Consider the following 17432-nt stretch of genomic DNA (forward strand, 5'->3'; position numbering starts at 1 on the left):
GAACTGATTTAAAATTCCTAAAAGGATGCTATAATAAGTTATTATGCCATTTTACAGACTGAATTAAGTGAATTTCAGGGAGGTATGAAACTTGCCTAAGGCTATCCAGCTACCAAGCGGTAGAAGTGAGAATTAAATCCAGGTATACCTATAAAAAAAAATAAAAAAAAATAAAAAAAAAAAAAGAAGGCGAGGGCAGCACCAGGGTATGGGGTTGTTAGTTTTATAGGGGTGAGTAATTTCATACGCTGATGAGTGGGAGGAGTATTCCAGCTATTTTGGGGAAGGGGTGGGGATTTCTAGGAATTGAGCCACCACCCACTTTTTGACCTTTATGGTCATCCTTGGAACTGTCGTGGCACCTGTGGGTGTGTCGCTTAGCTTGCTGATGTGTTACAATGAGTGTATACTGAGGCTCAAGGTCTAGTGGAAGTAGACTCGTCCGCCATCTTGGACCTATTTTGTTCTAATCAGTTTATGTTGTGTCCTCGGGCTATGTAATTCTTTTAAAGGTTGTGCCCTGCCCCCTTTCCTCCTGTTTCATATTGAATATATAATATTTACCAGAGTATGTTTTAATAATTAATACATGATATATTGTATAATTAATTTATATATCATATATATAATGATATCTATAGGTATTTGTTCTAATAAGTCATTAAAAATAAATGAATATTCTTTTTCTTTCATAAAAAAAAAAAATTCATTCCATTCAGTTGGTTGATAGTATTGTTCAGGTCTTCTGTATACTTACTGATTTTTCTGTCTACTTGTTCTATCAATTATTAAGAGATAGATTTTGTAATCACTGACAATAATTAAAAATGTCTCTATTTCTTCAAAAAAAAAAAAAAGGCATCTGCAAAAACCTACAGCTAACATTATGCTTGTTGAAAGAATATTGAGAATAAGGCACTGATGTTCACTCTTGCTACTTAGGTTCTAGCCAGTGTAATCATGCAAGAAAAAGAAATAAAAGGCGTTCAGATTGGAAAAAAAAAAAAAAAGACCAGAATAAAAGATTGGAAAATGGAGGGAAATAAACCAGTGTCTTATTTCTCTGGCACTCTCCCTGACATGTGGACATTTTGTTCAAGTTATAAACTACATTCCCAACATTTGCTGTATACAGTTGATACAACTCCCTAGGCTGCTAGCTTCTAGGAATGACTATTAAATCAGCCAGGTAAGTGGAAAGATGTCAACCATGGTTTCCATTCGGGAGGCCATGCTGTACGATGATTAGGGTACAAACATTGGTATCTGTCAGTCTTTGATTTAAACTAGGCCTTGAAACTTATGTGCTATGCAATCTTAGACTAATTATTTATGCTCAAGACTCAGTTTTTCCAACTGGAGACCATAATAGTTGCTCCCTGATATGGTTTGGGAAGGATCAACTATGTCATGCATACAAAGGGGTTACATGGTATCTGGCAATAGAGCGAGCACTCGCTTAAATGTATGTGTAATCAATAAAATATCTTCTTCTGATTAGAATAGAGTAGAAGGAGGGTACTTAGATGAAAACAAATCCTGTTCATTTCACAAAGATTTGGCCTTTGTAGGCACGCCATACTTTCCTTTAGCCACCAGCTAGATGCTATACACAAATTCATTGTACAATGCACATTAGAATGACTGCACTGCTGACACTGTTTACCTGAGACAATGCTACCTATAACATTACCCTATGTGGTGCCTGTCGGGTTAACCCCTTCCCCTGGGAAAGCAGCTGAAGTAGAAAGAAATTGCAAACACAGTGGAGCGAGAATACATGTCGATTTGGAGTGCTGTAAACTTATATTACCATGAATCTGGGATGACAGCATAAGTCACAGGAAGGGAAGCATCAAATGAATTACACAGCCCTTCCCCAAGAAGTGGCAATAAAACAGTGGAGTACCATTTGCCATCCCACATTTCATGGATGCTAGAAAAATTCAACTCAAGAATTTTGTGATTTCTTTTGTTTGACATGGATTTATTGAGAGCCTTCTCTGTTGTATAGAAGTCCCTACAGGGCATTGTCAAGTTATAAGGGCAAGCTATAGTGGTTATTTCCATGGATATCTCACAAAATTAAATAGTGTTCCTATTATAAAGGATGGATAACAGAGACCCAGGTAAAAATAAGTGTTTATTAAACACCAAGTGTAATCACTCTCTAGCCAACACCATTGTTTGTGTAAAATAAGAGTAAATGTCAACCAATTTCATGGCTGCACTTGTGAAAATGTTAATACTCTAACAAGGAAGGATACTAGAAAATCATCCCTCATTAATTTGCTAAAAACACAATGCTTATTCCTCATGGGTGTCTGCGGGCCTCATAATTATTTAAATATGAAGTGATCTTGCTTCCCAAGCCATTCTAGATGTCCATTATTTTCCTAATTGAGAGACGGCAGAAGTGTAACACATGATTCACTCCACATACATATACACATATCCTGATAATTGATCACAGTGCTTTTCCCCACTGAATGTTGATACTGCCTCAGAATCCTTCTCAACCCAGCATTCCACTACCAGTGTGAGCACATGAATTATATCTATCAAGGATATAACAATCTTTAGAGCTGATGGGGGAGAAGATCATTTTTAAACTTTTTGACGAACTGAGTTCTTCAACTCCTTAAATTTGTGCATCTGGATACACATTCCACCTATGATTTAAAAAAAAAAATAGGGCTTCCCTGGTGGCGCAGTGGTTTTGAGTCCGCCTGCCGATGCAGGGGACACGGGTTCGTGCCCCGGTCCGGGAAGAACCCACATGCCGCGGAGCGGCTGGGCCAGTGAGCCATGGCCGCTGAGCCTGCGCGTCGGGAGCCTGTGCTCCGCAACGGGAGAGGCCACAACAGTGAGAGGCCCGCGTACCGCAAAACAAACAAACAAAAAAATAAATTTTAAAAAATAGTGCTTTGAATTGAGAAGGTTTGTATTTAATCTCATGATTTCAAATAATTTTTAAGATAGCTTTGTTTGTATATTCCACAAAGATTTTCATTCTACTTTCATTCAGTAAGGAACTAGAAAAATGTTGGGACAGCCATTGTTTACCAAAGGAGGTATTTGTATCGATCAATCCTCACCTTAGCATACCATGGAAGTGAAACTCCTAATACATCAAATCCTAGATTCTGATTCTGAGCCCACAGCCTCAAAATCAATATAACATTTTCAATAATTTCCAGAATAAAATCAAGGAACAGAAATACTTTCTAAGATAAAAGCTCTTGCTTGTTTATCTAAAAAGAAAACTTAGTTATCCTCAAAACCCAGTTGAGATACCATCCCCTGTGGAAAGCCTCCTTTGCTCATCTCCTCTGACAATTAATCATCTGTTCAAGAGGTTTTCTCCATTCCTTACACAGATATCCTTATCACTCTTCACTGTGTCCTCTACCAGATGGGAAACCCCTTGACTGCCAGGTGATGTTGGCCATTTCCTTGCCCTGAGCACCCAGCAGAGCCCCTGGCCAGAAGGCTACACTCACTAAATGGTGTTACACTGAAGTAAACAGTATGCTCAGTCACAACACAGGGAGTCACCTTTCTAATCAGATATTCTTGGGAGATATCGTAGACGGTGAAATCGGTAAAGAACAATTGATAAAAGAAGGTCAATAGTGTAGAAGACAAAGATGTAATCATGCATTCAAGACTCAACAAATATTTATGAAGTGTCTATTATAGAAAAAAGAAGAGAGCATGGAACTCCTGCCTAGTAGGAAATTATCTATGACCCATCACAAGTAAACAAGTTTTTGGTCACCAGCCACAAAGAAACTTGAGTAGTAAGTATGAAGGTGAATAGTTGAGACTGGAGAGCTTGATCAGCATGAACGAACCATGTCAATGGCCATAACACTATACCGATCCTTTTCCTGGATATTCTAGTAATTGTTGAAGACAATTACCCAAGCTTTGGCTTCAAGCTAGAGTCATAAAAACACTCAAAATCACTTTATGTCTATTGTGGCAGGAAGATGTTAAAGTGAAATGTTCACCTTAGCACCATAAAGAAAAGTTAAGTTTCTATACTGCTAAATACACTTAAATAAATAAAACTTACGGTTTCCCTGGTGGCGCAGTGGTTGAGAGTCCGCCTGCCGATGCAGGGGACACGGGTTCGTGCCTGGGTCCGGGAAGATCCCACATGCCGCGGAGCGGCTGGGCCCATGAGCCATGGCCGCTGGGCCTGCGCGTCCGGAGCCTGTGCTCCGCAACGGGAGAGGCCACAACAGTGAGAGGTCCGCGTACCGCAAAAAAACCCAAAAAACAAAAAACTTAGTAATCTAATCCTTTATATTTACAGATACATTAATTTTTAGTATATTATGCTTGTAAGCCTTGAATAATAATCTGAGCCATGTTTCAAAAAAGTAAAGCAGCTAAAAACCAAGAGCCTCCAATGTCTCTAATATTTGGCACACACACAAATTTGGAGGGTGTGTGTGTGTGTGTGTGTGTGTGTGTGTGTGTCTTCACATTGATACAGCAAACAGACAGAGCAAGGGGTTTGGAGTCAGGTAGGTCATTGTTTAAATTCTAGCATGGTCCCTCTACAGCTGTGTGAGCTTATGGGAAATTATTTCTCCTCCTCAACCCTGTTTCCTCATCTATTTATATGGCTGCTTTAACAGCCACAAGAGTAACATATATCCTACTAGGTTGCTCTTTGGTATCAAGATCTTACATGTCAAACTCTTAGCAGAGAACTTGACATATTGCAGAAACTCAACAAATGATAGCATAATAAAAATATTATTATTATAACTATGATTATTATATTTGTATACCTTAAGCCACTCTACCTGTACCATCTAACCCCTCAACTCTTCCCCGTCCCCCCCCCCCAGTCTGTAATTAATTCACGATGAAGGGAGAAGTCATTAAGAATAGGTGAAAATAGGAATTGAGGGTCCCTTAGAATAATGGCAGCATGGATATTAATATCTTTCGGATCACTTTCATGCACTAGGCTAATAAAGGCATGTAGTTAACTTCTAACAAAGTAAGATCCTCATTTATAAATTAGAGATAAAATAATGCCTTCTTTGCAAGCTTATTTTGAAGACAGCATATAGTGTATATAATTTATCTAGCACAGCTCCTGCAACATAGTAGACACTCAAAAATGGCAGCCATAACTATAAATACTATAATTTATAATGTGCTTATTGTTCCCAGGATGAAAACAATGATTAAAATTTATCTTCAATTCCAGAGTCCCTCTGATGGGATGTGATGAAGGTGTGACACTTTCTTTCTCAACATCCTCACGTCCTTTTGCAGCCCAACTCATCTTGTCCACATTAGTAGTTCTAGGACATCAAAGCAGGTCTGGGAAAGCTAACAACCTCAAGGAGAGCTTCTCACAACTCTAGATGGAATATTCTATAAGCAGCTGTAAGTACACAAGAATCCAGGCATAAAGTGTGTTGTTCAGCTCACAGTAAAGATTTTTGATTCTTTATATTTTCCCCTTAATCCCTATGGCTTTGTCTGTAAGTAGGGCTGGGTCATGTAGATTTTTAACAAAGGCTTCTTTGAAAATCCAAAAAAAGTCTATGCTATTCTGTAGACTCTTTTGTGAACTTATTACATAGAGGCGTTTAGTTAAACAGGAATTTCTCTTCTCCAAATTAGTGGAGAATATACTTTACTTTTTTGTCCCAGCAAAGTTTCTAAAATCCTTCTCAAGTTGTGGTTCATTTGGCCCAATTATAATTCCATAAACAGAAGACAAACCACAATATGAAAATAAGCGATTGGGAATGTAGAATAGTACAGCTGCTCCGGAAAACAGTTAGGCAGCTTCTTTGAAAACTAAACATGGAACTACCATACGACCCAGAAATTGCACTCCTATAGAAATTTTCCAGAAAAATGAATTTTTCACCCCCAAAATTTGTACACAAATATCTATAGCAGCTTTATTTATAAGAGTTAAGAATTGGAATCAGCCCAAATGTTCTTCAATATGTGAATGGTTAAATAGACTGTGGCACATCCATGCAATGGATTATGACTCAGCAATAAAAGAGATAAACTATTGATACAAGCAACAGTTTAGAAGAATCTTAGGGAATTATACTGAGTGAAAGGAACTACTCTCCAAAGGGTATACATACTGTTGATTCCATTTCTGTAAGGTATTTGAAATGACAAAACTTTTAAATGGAAGACAGATTAGTAGGTTCCCGGGGTGGAGGTAGGGTGGGGGACATGGTCTGGAGGGGCCGGGGAAGGGACTGGAGAAGTAGGATAGCAAGTGGGAGGTGGGTGTGGTTATAAAAGGGCAACATAAGAGATCCTTTTGGGCTGTTGGAACTGTTCAGTATCTGACTGAGGTGGTGGATTCAAGAACATATACATATGATAAGACTGTATAGAACATGCAAATGAGTAAAAACATGAAAATGGGAAAATGTGAATAAGATTGCTGAACGGTATCACTGTCATTATACTAGTTACCATATTATACCATAACTTTGGAAAGTGTTACCATTGGTGAAAAACTGGACATGATGTACATGGAATCTTTCTGTACTATTTCTTACAACTGTATCTTAGTCTATAATATCACAAAATTTTTTTCAATTAAAAATTAAACTAAATATGTATAGCACGGGGAATTATAGTCATTATCTTGTAATAACTTTTAATGGCATGTAATCTAAAAATACTGAATCACTATGCTATACACCTGAAATTAATACAACATTGTCAATCAACTATACATCAATAAAAAATTAAAGTAGGGCTTCCCTGGTGGTGCAGTCGTTGAGAATCTGCCTGCCAATACAGGGGACATGGGTTCAAGCCCTGGTCTGGGAAGATCCCACATGCTGCAGAGCAGCTAGGCCTGTGAGCCACAACTACTGAGCCTGCGTGTCTGGAGCCTGTGCTCTGCAACAAGAGAGGCCACGACAGTGAGAGGCCTGCGCACCGCGATGAAGAGTGGCCCCCGCTTGCCGCAGCTAGAGAAAGCCCTCACACAGAAACGAACACCCAACACACCCAAAAATAAATAAATAAATTTATTTATTTAAAAAAAATTAAAGTAAATGAAGGCACTAAGGAAAAGGAAAAAACTTTACACAGTGTCAGTGTTGGAAGGAAATTATACAGTCCAAACCCCTAGAAAATTTTTGAATTATTAGCTAGTGACTGCTTAACCACTGTTTACTTGAACCAAGTGAAAATTTTCCTCCTGCTGAGGTAATCAGGAACAGTGTTCCTCAATCTGATAAGTTCTTCCTGAAACTGAAAATGGAATCTCTGTTAAAGAAGCTACATCCATTGTTTCTACAGAATAACTTTAAACCCTCATGCACATAGTAGCCCTTCAAAATCATAAAAAGAGCTCAATTTTTTGCTCTGAGTTTGATTTTCTTTATAACAGCCTCAGTTATTTTTCCTCATCTATCATGCTTTTATGGTCCTTCCCCGTTCTAAACAGTTCTTCTCTGAACACATTCCAATGCCACCAGTTTTTTCTTAAAGCAACTGTAGTGTTCTAAGTGTGACAATAAACAACAGAGAGTAGAGGAGCTGTGGTTGCCACTAAGAACAAGGAGTGGAAGAAGGAAAATAGGTATAGTTATAAAAGGACACCTAAAAGTAGGGATCTTCCTGGTGACGGAATTGTTCTGAAGCTTGACTGTATCAAGGTTAATATCTTAGTTGTGATGCTGTGCAGTTCTGTAAGATGTCACCATTTGGAGAAACTGAGTAAAGAGTACACAGGATCGTTCTGCATTATTTCTTTAAACTACATGTACTTCTACGATTATTTAAAAACAAAAAGCTTAATTAGGACAAGAAAGATGGTGGGGGGCAGAGACTGCCTCAACTTCAAAGCTGTCATAAAAGGCTGAGCACTTGTAAAAACAACACAAAGCAAACCGAAACAACCCAGACTCCAACCAACTCTGGGTGGGTGGGTCATAACCGATGTTAGTATCTGTGACTAAATATGCTGAAGTGGTTTATGCTTAGCTCCAAACTGCAGACCAAGAAAGAAAACAGTACATGAACTCCAGCATCTGAGTATTTGGAGAAGTATGCATATTTGTACTATGTGTTTGGAGAAGTATTGCATTGTCCTCATACTTCGGCTTTCCAAAATTGTATCTAAACACACCTAAAATCTTGGGAGTTTTCCTTGATTGTTTTCATTCTTTTACACCTCATGCCCAATCTATCAGTAAATTCTGTTGCTTCTGCCTTCAAAATACATCCAGAACCTGGCCACTCTTTCATCAGTTCCACTGCTACCATCATCTCTCACCTGAATTATTCTAATAGCATCATAAGTGGCTTCTACCATCTCCCTGTTCTTCTACAGCCTATTTTCAGCAGCCACAGTGATCCTTTAAAACATGTCAGAGCATGACATTCTTCTCCTCAAAACCTTTCAGTGGCTTCCAAGCACAAACACCATCATGGAAAAAGTCAGCGCTTTCCATGTCCTGCGTGATCTGACTGCCACTGTACCTCTCTGACCTTGCATTTCCTAGTCTCCCCTCTGTCCATCCTTCAGTGCAGCCTTACTGGTCTCTTTGCTTTTATTCAAATATGCCAGTCAAACCCCTGCCTCAGGGGCTTTTCACTGGCTGTTCCCGCTACCTTAGATGCTCTTCCCTAAGATATCCACACGTTTAACTCCCAAACCACCTCTAGGTGTTCGCTTGAATGTCGTCTTACCACCGCTCCCTATTCCTTTCCCTGCTTTGTTTTTTTCAAAGAACTTAATACCATCTGCATATTACTTATTTATCTCATTTTATCTATTAGTCTCTACCATTAATATATTTGCTTACCAGCACAAGAACATTACATAGGACATAGAAGGCACTCTATATTTATTGAAAAAACTACTGAATAAATAAGTGAAATGAAGGAATAAGGCATTTCCATAGTAGGAAATATTCGTTAGAAATTTTGATAAAATTCTCTTCCCTCAAATCTAAGCCAGCGTCCCCCTCCATCCTGCCTGTTCCTTTCCACAACGTACAACTCCTTCACTGAATTCATAAACTCCTCCACAACACTCACAGCTTCATTTCTATTCTAATTGCTCCATATATGGCTTATCTGCTCAAGTAAATTAGAAGCTCAAGAGTAAGAGCCATGTTCTGGTTTTTCAATCCTCCCCCATGACTGGCAGAGAACAAAGCACCTCAAAGGTATTCAGGAGATAAATGCTTCTTGACTTAATTCCATCTCTACATTTCATGACCCCTCCTATATCATTCTCACTTTGATATCTATGTTATATTTTAATCTTATGATCATTATGTTGCTTTTTCAAATGTAATTGAGTCCCGACTGCACTCTGGCTGCACAAGGTTTTCCACTGATGTGATTAAATATAGCCTTTCACCACCTACCTCACTAACGTTCCCCAGCAGTAGAATCTGTCACCATGTTCTTACCATTAGTTGATCTGGAAGGTAAAGGCTGTCACCAAGACTATGTAAGTCACAAATGAAAGAGATTTCATGGGAAGTTCATCATCAGGGAAGGGGAAAATATTTTGTAGCTTGCAGAAATAAGAAAAGGTTTTCTATTAAATCCTCCTGGCTGTGGAAATTTTACCTTGCCATGCAATAATAACTGAAGCAACCATTTCCACGAGGCTTTAGAAATGCAGATTCAGGGCTTCCCTGGTGGCACAGTGGTTGAAAGTCCGCCTGCCGATGCAGGGGACGTGGGTTCGTTCCCCGGTCCGGAAAGATCCCACATGGCGCGGAGCGGCTGGGCCCGTGAGCCTTGGCCGCTGAGCCTGCGCGTCTCCGCAACGGGAGAGGCCACAACAGTGAGAGGCCCGCGTACCACAAAAAAAAAAAAAAAAAAAAAAAAAGAAAGAAATGCAGATTCAGAGAATTCATTTTGGAGCAAACCAGAAACTAACCTTTAATCTGTTTCCATCCTTAAATGTCAGTCCAAGTTTAAAGCGCTTGAATATTATTTTATGTAGCGCCCTTAGAGATAATTTTGTATATTGCAAATTTGGATTGTATAGCACTGAGTTTGAAGAAAAGGACTAGGGCAGTGTGAAAAACTACAAGGAATAAAAATTCATAAGAGGCCTTCCCTGGTGGCGCAGTGGTTGAGAGTCCGCCTGCCGATGCAGGGGACACGGGTTCGTGCCCCGGTCCGGGAGGATCCCACATGCCGCGGAGCGGCTGGGCCCGTGAGCCATGGCCGCTGAGCCTGCGCGTCCGGAGCCTGTGCTCCGCAACGGAAGAGGCCACAACAGTGAGAGGCCCGCGTACCGCAAAAAAAAAAAAAAAAAAAAAAAAAAGAAAAATTCATAAGAGACTCTATTGATAGAAAAAGGGGGCAGGCAAGAAAAAACAAACCCCATTTTTGTGAAAGATAACAAAATACTGTAAGTGCTGGGGTGAGGGGGGAATCCTAAAAGTCATTTATTTCAGCCTCTTCATGGAATGCAGGCAAGTACTTCTGACCAAAATGGTGAAATAAATTGTGCAAAGGTCACACAGTGGTTAAGGACAGAAATATGATTAGAATCTAACTCTCTTATCTCCCTCCCATTTTTTTTTCTGTGGTATTCAAGGTTTCTCAAGCTTGGCACCGCGAATATTGGGGGCCAGATAATTCTTTGTCATAGTGGGTTGTCATGTGCATTCCAGGATACTTAGCAGCATCCTTGGTTTCTCTCCACTCATGTCCCCTCCCCAGTTATAACAATCCAAAAACGTCTCCAGACCTTCCAAATGTATCCTGGAAGCAAAATTGCCTCCCCACTAATGAACAGTGGTGTCAAACATGATCAATGAGAAGGAATAATTGAGAGGTTTCCATTTCCAGTGCAACGATCTGTACAAGAGTCTATGCCCACCAGGCACTTGTGCCAGTCAGAATTCTGGTTGAAGTGGCAGAAATCCATCTGAAACTAGTTTAGACAATGTGGTAATTCACTGGCCTCCATGAACAAAGCACCAAAGGCAGGTCCTAGGCTGGCTGGAAGTAGGTGTACCCAGTATCTCTCCACTGATCCTTTGCTTGCTACAGTTCTCCCTTGTTGACCTTATTATCTCAGGACCTTCGTTTGGGAGTGGACACAGCCCCACAGATCTGGAGTCACTTCCTTACTATATATTCAACACCCGCGGTCAAGAAAGAACAATCCTACCACCTTCAGTCAAGAAAGTTCTAGAAAGACAGTGACGGGCCCAGAATGGGTCGTGTGTCTGATCCTATGGTCAGGATACGGCAGTTCTGTTTCCACCAGAATGGGGGCGGGGGTGGGGGAAGGGGTAAAAGGTATGGATCTGCAGCATAAGAAGAGCAAAGACAATAAATATGTCCTCGACAGTGCTTTGAAAATCATTGGAAATAACTATTCTAATTTACTTTACCATTTCCTTTAAATCTATATATATTACTACTTAGGCTGGAGGCTCTTTCAAACCAGATGGAATGTTCATGCCTCCAATGTCCAATTTCTTAGCATGAGTATTTTTGCTGTTAACAAGGTCTGCCCCTAATATTGACCAGGTCCAGAGTAAGATGACAAACGGAACTAAATATTTAAATCTCACATAGTGTTATATAAATATAGTCTCTCTTTATACATTGACAAATATATCCTCATAAAAATCGGGAAGGTCAGATTTGAATTTAGAATTTTCAAAGTCCTTGTTCTAAAGTAGGAAGTAGTGGCCTGGGGAGACCCATCCTCCAGATCTCATGCCACACCCTGCTCACCTTTCTTTCACACAAGCAGGTTCATCTCATGCTGTGAGGTCCTGCACATTCAACCCCATCAGCACTCCCTGCAAACAACTGCCTCTTGGATACTCTCTGGTTCTAGGGTATTCCACACTGGCAGCTTGATCTGTCCTGGGTGGGAGAGATTCAGAAAGGAGCTCTCACAGGCTCTGTGAGAGGAATCAGGCAGGGAATTCTAGGTCTAGGTATGGAGAGCATTTTCTAGAAGGCTGCACAAGCACCATTTAGACACCTCCCCCCTAACCACATGAACTCCTTACCCCAAGGAGTCAGAGGTGGGCCTTCTAAATCATGGGGTCCAGGGCCTCTCTTGCCAAGATCTAAGGGCAGTACTAGGTGGAAAACGATACATGTGTTCTAAGTAAAACTTCTGTCTTCTATAAAAGAGTACATTAAAAATGATGCCCGTGTGGGAAAAAAATACAGTTAAGGGCACTCCAAATCCTATTCAACTTCACAACCAATCAACAATGAAACAATTGGTACCTTGGAAGAGAACTTGAACAGCTCAAGAAAGCAGCTCCATGAGACTGCCTTAGAGGAATTAGAAATGAACAAGAAACAGTACAGTGCAAATGCTGGCTTGCGGGAAGAGCCAATGCTGATGGAAAGAAAGTTCTGAGTCAGTGGGGCTGCTGCTAAGGTGGGCACAGCAGGAAGTGCAACCTGCTACAAGACGAAAGCCAGGCACGGTGGAGTTGCTCCTCTCTGGGGAGGATGTTGGATGCAGGCATTTATTTTTAACTTTCTTTAAAATGCAGTTGAAAAGTCTCCTGAAAAAGAACAGATGAACTGAAGGTCTTTACTTTCCTGCTGAAGGTTATAATTCTACTTCCTTCTTGCCAGCTCCCACTGCCTAAGAAAAGCACGTGTGACTCCAACATCACTTTTGTGTTAAATTGACATCATTACCTATTAAAAATTGTATGTGAACTAATGAGCATTATGGAAACATATAATAACAGAATAGCTCATTTATCTTTATTATTAATATAATTATTTCATTGATAATTATTGAAAGAATGAAATACAGTCTATCACCCAATTGAAAAATGTGTATTTCCAGCACACAAATGCATGGCACACAATTCCACTCCTTGTTCAAAACCCCATCCAAATGCCACCTATTCCCGCATCCTTTCCTGACTGTTACAAGTATAGAGTGATCTCATCTGCTCCTGCAAACTTTTTACATCCCCTCCCTACATGTTCTTTAAGTTATTCATGCAGGTGTATTGTCTCCTTGAGAACAAAATTTAGTTTGTATTTATCTTTCCATAAGTCACTGTATCTCATCCAGGGCTTGGCTATGGGAGGTGTTCAAAAAATGCTTAAGTAAATAAATAAAATCTTGAATACAGAAGCCTCACTGATCAAACTTAGTCTTGAAGGATGAAAATTAAATGATGACCCTTATCTTTACTACCCACCCATACTGCCTTTTCCTCTGAGGCTGAACATCCTATAGAAAAATAGACAAAAATAATACAATGCAATAATAATTATTATAGCACTTTAAAAAAATCAGGTATGAAGCTAAGTGCATAATGTACATTAGCTCACTCAAAAACCATCCTAAAGGTAAATGGCAATACCCTTATTTCATAAATGGAGAAGCTGATACTCACAGAGGTTAAGAAACTTGTCCAAGATGGCAGAGCAGAGGTGATGGACCCCACTAGTAAACCCTCTGAATCTCAATTCCTCATTTATAAAATCAAGACAAATATTTTCCCTGCTGACCTCACAGAACTATTGTGAAGTTGAAGTAAGCTGCAAAAACCCCAAGAAAATACAAATTTCTTACATGTGCAAAAAACATTAGAGGTTTTTAAAGTGCTTTCACATGCATCAAGCATTTAAAAAGCCCTAGGGTTATGTGCAAATGTAAAGTATTGCTAATCTCTTATGCTGTTTTTAATCCCAAACTACAACTAGGCACTACAAGGTAATAATAGTATCAACAGCTAATCTTAAAATATGCTAAGCTCAGAGCTAAGAGCTTTACACTGATTGTCTTAATTTATACTAAGAAGAAAAAAAGGAGGTTACTATTCTTAATAACCCACTTTTAGGTATGAAAATGTATGGAAATAAGGCAATTTGCATAATTCATTTTTAGTACATTAGCAGGGCAGGATTTAAACTTAATAACACTACTTTAAAAAATAACATTTCCTAACAGAATTCATCCAAGATATCTTATCATTACAACATTGTGTAAAATTCAATGTATATGTAACTGTCATTGATAATGATAACCTACAAGTATGGATGGTTGGGTGAGATGCTTAAACTTTGAATAAATTGTGTCCTCTAAAACATCCGAGAAAAAAAAACCTAGCTGGATTCTTTTGAAAGATTCTGTGTATGTCAATCATTTCCATTAAGGAATGTCTCAATTTGTCCAACAGTTATAATACTGTAAAATTATATATTTGCAAGTAAAATATTTGTAAACAAAACCACACTGTGGATGTGCTGGGTGGAGCAGTTCTTTAAAGAATTTAAATAATAATTTTATGAAATAACAACTAAAATGTAAATTACTCTTCTAAGCTATACTATAAATTAATATTATTATGTATAAAATTTGCTCAATGATAATACATGTTTTCATTAATAAGTTTTATTTTTAAAACAGCTTTAAATTTACAGAAAAATTGAACAGACAGCACAGGGAGTTCCCAATATACTCTGCCCACCCAGCCTCTGCAGACAGTTACCCCTATTATTCATATCTTACATTAGAATGGTATGTTTGTCACACTTAATAAACCAATGATACACTGATATTATTAGCTAAATCCCATACTTTATTCAGATTTCCTTAATTTGTACCTAATGTCCTTTTTCTGTTCCAGGATCCCATCTCAGATACACATTACATTTAGTCTTTATGTTTCCTTAAGCTCCTCTAGGCTGGGACAGTTTCTCAGATTTTCTTTGTTTTGATGACCTTGACAGTCTGAGGAGTACTTGTCAGGTATTTTGTACAATGCCCCCCTATTGGGCCCTTACTGATACTTTTTTTATAATTATACTTAGGCTTTGAATTTTGGGGCAGAAGACCATAGTGATAAAGTGCTGTTTCTGTTAAATTATATTGAGTGTATATATTTCCCATGTGATTTATAGCTGTTGACGTTGACCTTGATAACCTGGCTGAAGTAATGTTTGTCAGGTTTCTCCATTGTAAAGTTACTTTTCTTCCCCCACAATTCCATACTGTTTTTTTTTTTGGAATGAAGTCACTACACACAACCCACACTTAAGGAATAGGAGGTTAAAGTCCCATTTCTTTAGGGTGCAATACCTACACGATTTATTTGTAATTCTTTTGCACAGGAGGTTTATCTATCCTTCCCATTTAATCATCATTTATATTATATATATGTGTACATATATATAATATGTGAATATTTATTTTATATTTTGAGTTATAATCCAATGCTATTTTATTTATTTTCTTGCTCAAATTTTTCCAGCTTTGGTCATTGAGAGCTCTTTCAATAAGCTCCTGTGTTCCTTTGACGTACTGCCACCACTGTGGTATTCCATACTTTACAATACAAGTCAGATTGTCTGGTCAAGTCTTCACTGTTCCTGGGATCCCCTAACCTCCTAAATTACTTTTTAAATTTTACATTATGGTCACTCTTGCTGTTGTAAAGTTCTATGGCTTTTGACAAATGCATAATATCCACCATTACAGTGTCTTAGAGAATACTTTTACAGCCCCCCAAATCCCCTGTGCTTGACCTATTCTTCTCTTTCCCCATAACCCTGGCAACCACTGAACTTTTTATTGTCTCTATTGTTCTGCTTTATTCTAGTCATATAATTGGAATCATACAACCTTTTCAGACTGGCTTCTTCATGTAATAATATTCATTTAAGTTTCCTTCATATCTTTCCCTGGCTTGATAGCTCATTTACTTTCATCAATATTCTATTGTATGGATGTACCGTGCTTCATTCATTCATCTGTTGAAGAACATCTTGGTTGCTTTCAATTTTTGGTTACTATTAATAAATCTGCTACAAGCATTTGTGGGCAGCTTTTGTGTGAACATGTTTTCAACCTACTTGGGTAAATGCCAAGGAGCAAGACTGCAGATTATATGTAAAAGACTAACAAACTCTTTTCCAAAGTGGCTGTACCATTTTAACTTCCCACCAGCAATGAATGAGAATTTCTATCACTCTGCATTCTCTACAGCATTTGGTATTGCCAGGTTTGGGGAATTAAGCCATTAAAATAGACATATACTGGTATCTCATTGTTGTTTTTATTTACTATTCCCTAATGATATATGATATTGAGCATCTTTTCATATGCTTATTTTCCATTTGCATATCTTATTTGGTGAGTTACCCGTTCAGATCTTTTGCTTATTATACAGAGCTATTAGTATATGTTTGTATATGTTGGATACAACTCCTTTATCAGATATATATTTTCCAAATGTTTTCTCCCAGTCTGTAGCTTGTCTTTTCATTAACTCAATAAAGGTCTATTACAGATAAGTATTTTTTTAATTTAATAAAATTCAAGTTAACAATTTCTTAATGGATCATGATTTTGATATTATATCTAAAATCTCACTGCCAAAGCCAAGGTCACCTAGATTTTCTCCTATGCTATCTTCTAGAAATTTTACACTTTTTGTTTTACATTTAGAATTATAATCCATTTGAGTTATTTTTTGTGAAAAATGTAAGGTCTGTACCTACGTTCTTATTTATTTGTTTATTGTATATGGATGTCCTAGTTTTCAAAGACCATTTCTTGGAAAGACTAGTCTTTCTCAATTGAATTACCTTTGCTCCTTGTCGACAATCACGACTGCATTTGTTTTGGGTCCCTCTCTGGGCTCTCTATTCTGTGCCATTGATCTACTTATCTATTCTTTCATCAACATCACACTGTCTTTATTCGGTACCTTTAGAGTACTAAAGTCAGGTAATGTCAGTTCTCCAATTTTGTCCTTTTTTGCTTTAGCATTGTGTTAGCTATTCTGGGTCTTTCACATTTCCATACAAACTTCAGAATCAGTTTGCCAATATCCACAAAATAGCTTGCTGGCGTTTGATTGAGATTATACTGAATCTATTGATAAATTTGTGAAGAAGTGATTTCTCAGTAATATTGAATCTCCCTATGCATGAACATGGAATATTTCTTTAATTTTCATCTTTCTTGACTTCTTTCCTCAGAGTTTTAGTTGTCCATATATAGTATAGATCTCAAATATATATTGTTACATTTCTATCTAAGTGTTCTTCTTTTCTTTTTTTGGTACAAATGTAAGTTGTATAGTGTTCTGAATTTCAATTGTCAGTTGTTCATTGCTGGTATATAGAAAGACAATCGACTTTTTATGTTAACCTTGTACCCTGCTATAATCACTTATTACTTCCAGGAGTTTTTTGGTTGATTCTTTGGGATTTTCTAATTAGACGTGTTCACATGTCATCTGCAAACAAAGAAAGCATTTTTCTTTTTCATTCCCAACCTGTGTACCTTTTATTTCCTTTTTGTTTGTTTGGTTTTCACTAGCTAGGACTTCCAGTAGGGTGTTGAGTAGAATGTCTTTAATTGAGCATAGTTTATATGATGACATTTAGTCTCACCTCTTATCATATCAATT

The 17432-nt window shown here is 38.1% G+C and overlaps 1 protein-coding gene and 1 long non-coding RNA gene across 8 annotated transcripts in view; one reads left to right on the forward strand and one right to left on the reverse strand.

Moving 5' to 3' along the window:
- Nucleotides 1-17432, reverse strand: part of TAFA1 (TAFA chemokine like family member 1) — a 774180-nt gene that overhangs the window by 662379 nt on the left and 94369 nt on the right. The window lies entirely within an intron of this gene.
- Nucleotides 4088-10337, forward strand: LOC125965599 (uncharacterized). The gene is made up of 2 exons (XR_007479671.1): nt 4088-4259; nt 10286-10337. It is a non-coding gene; the product is annotated as an uncharacterized LOC125965599 (long non-coding RNA).

The sequence above is a fragment of the Orcinus orca genome, chromosome 10 (genome assembly GCF_937001465.1).
Source record: "Orcinus orca chromosome 10, mOrcOrc1.1, whole genome shotgun sequence".
Lineage (NCBI taxonomy): Eukaryota > Metazoa > Chordata > Mammalia > Artiodactyla > Delphinidae > Orcinus > Orcinus orca.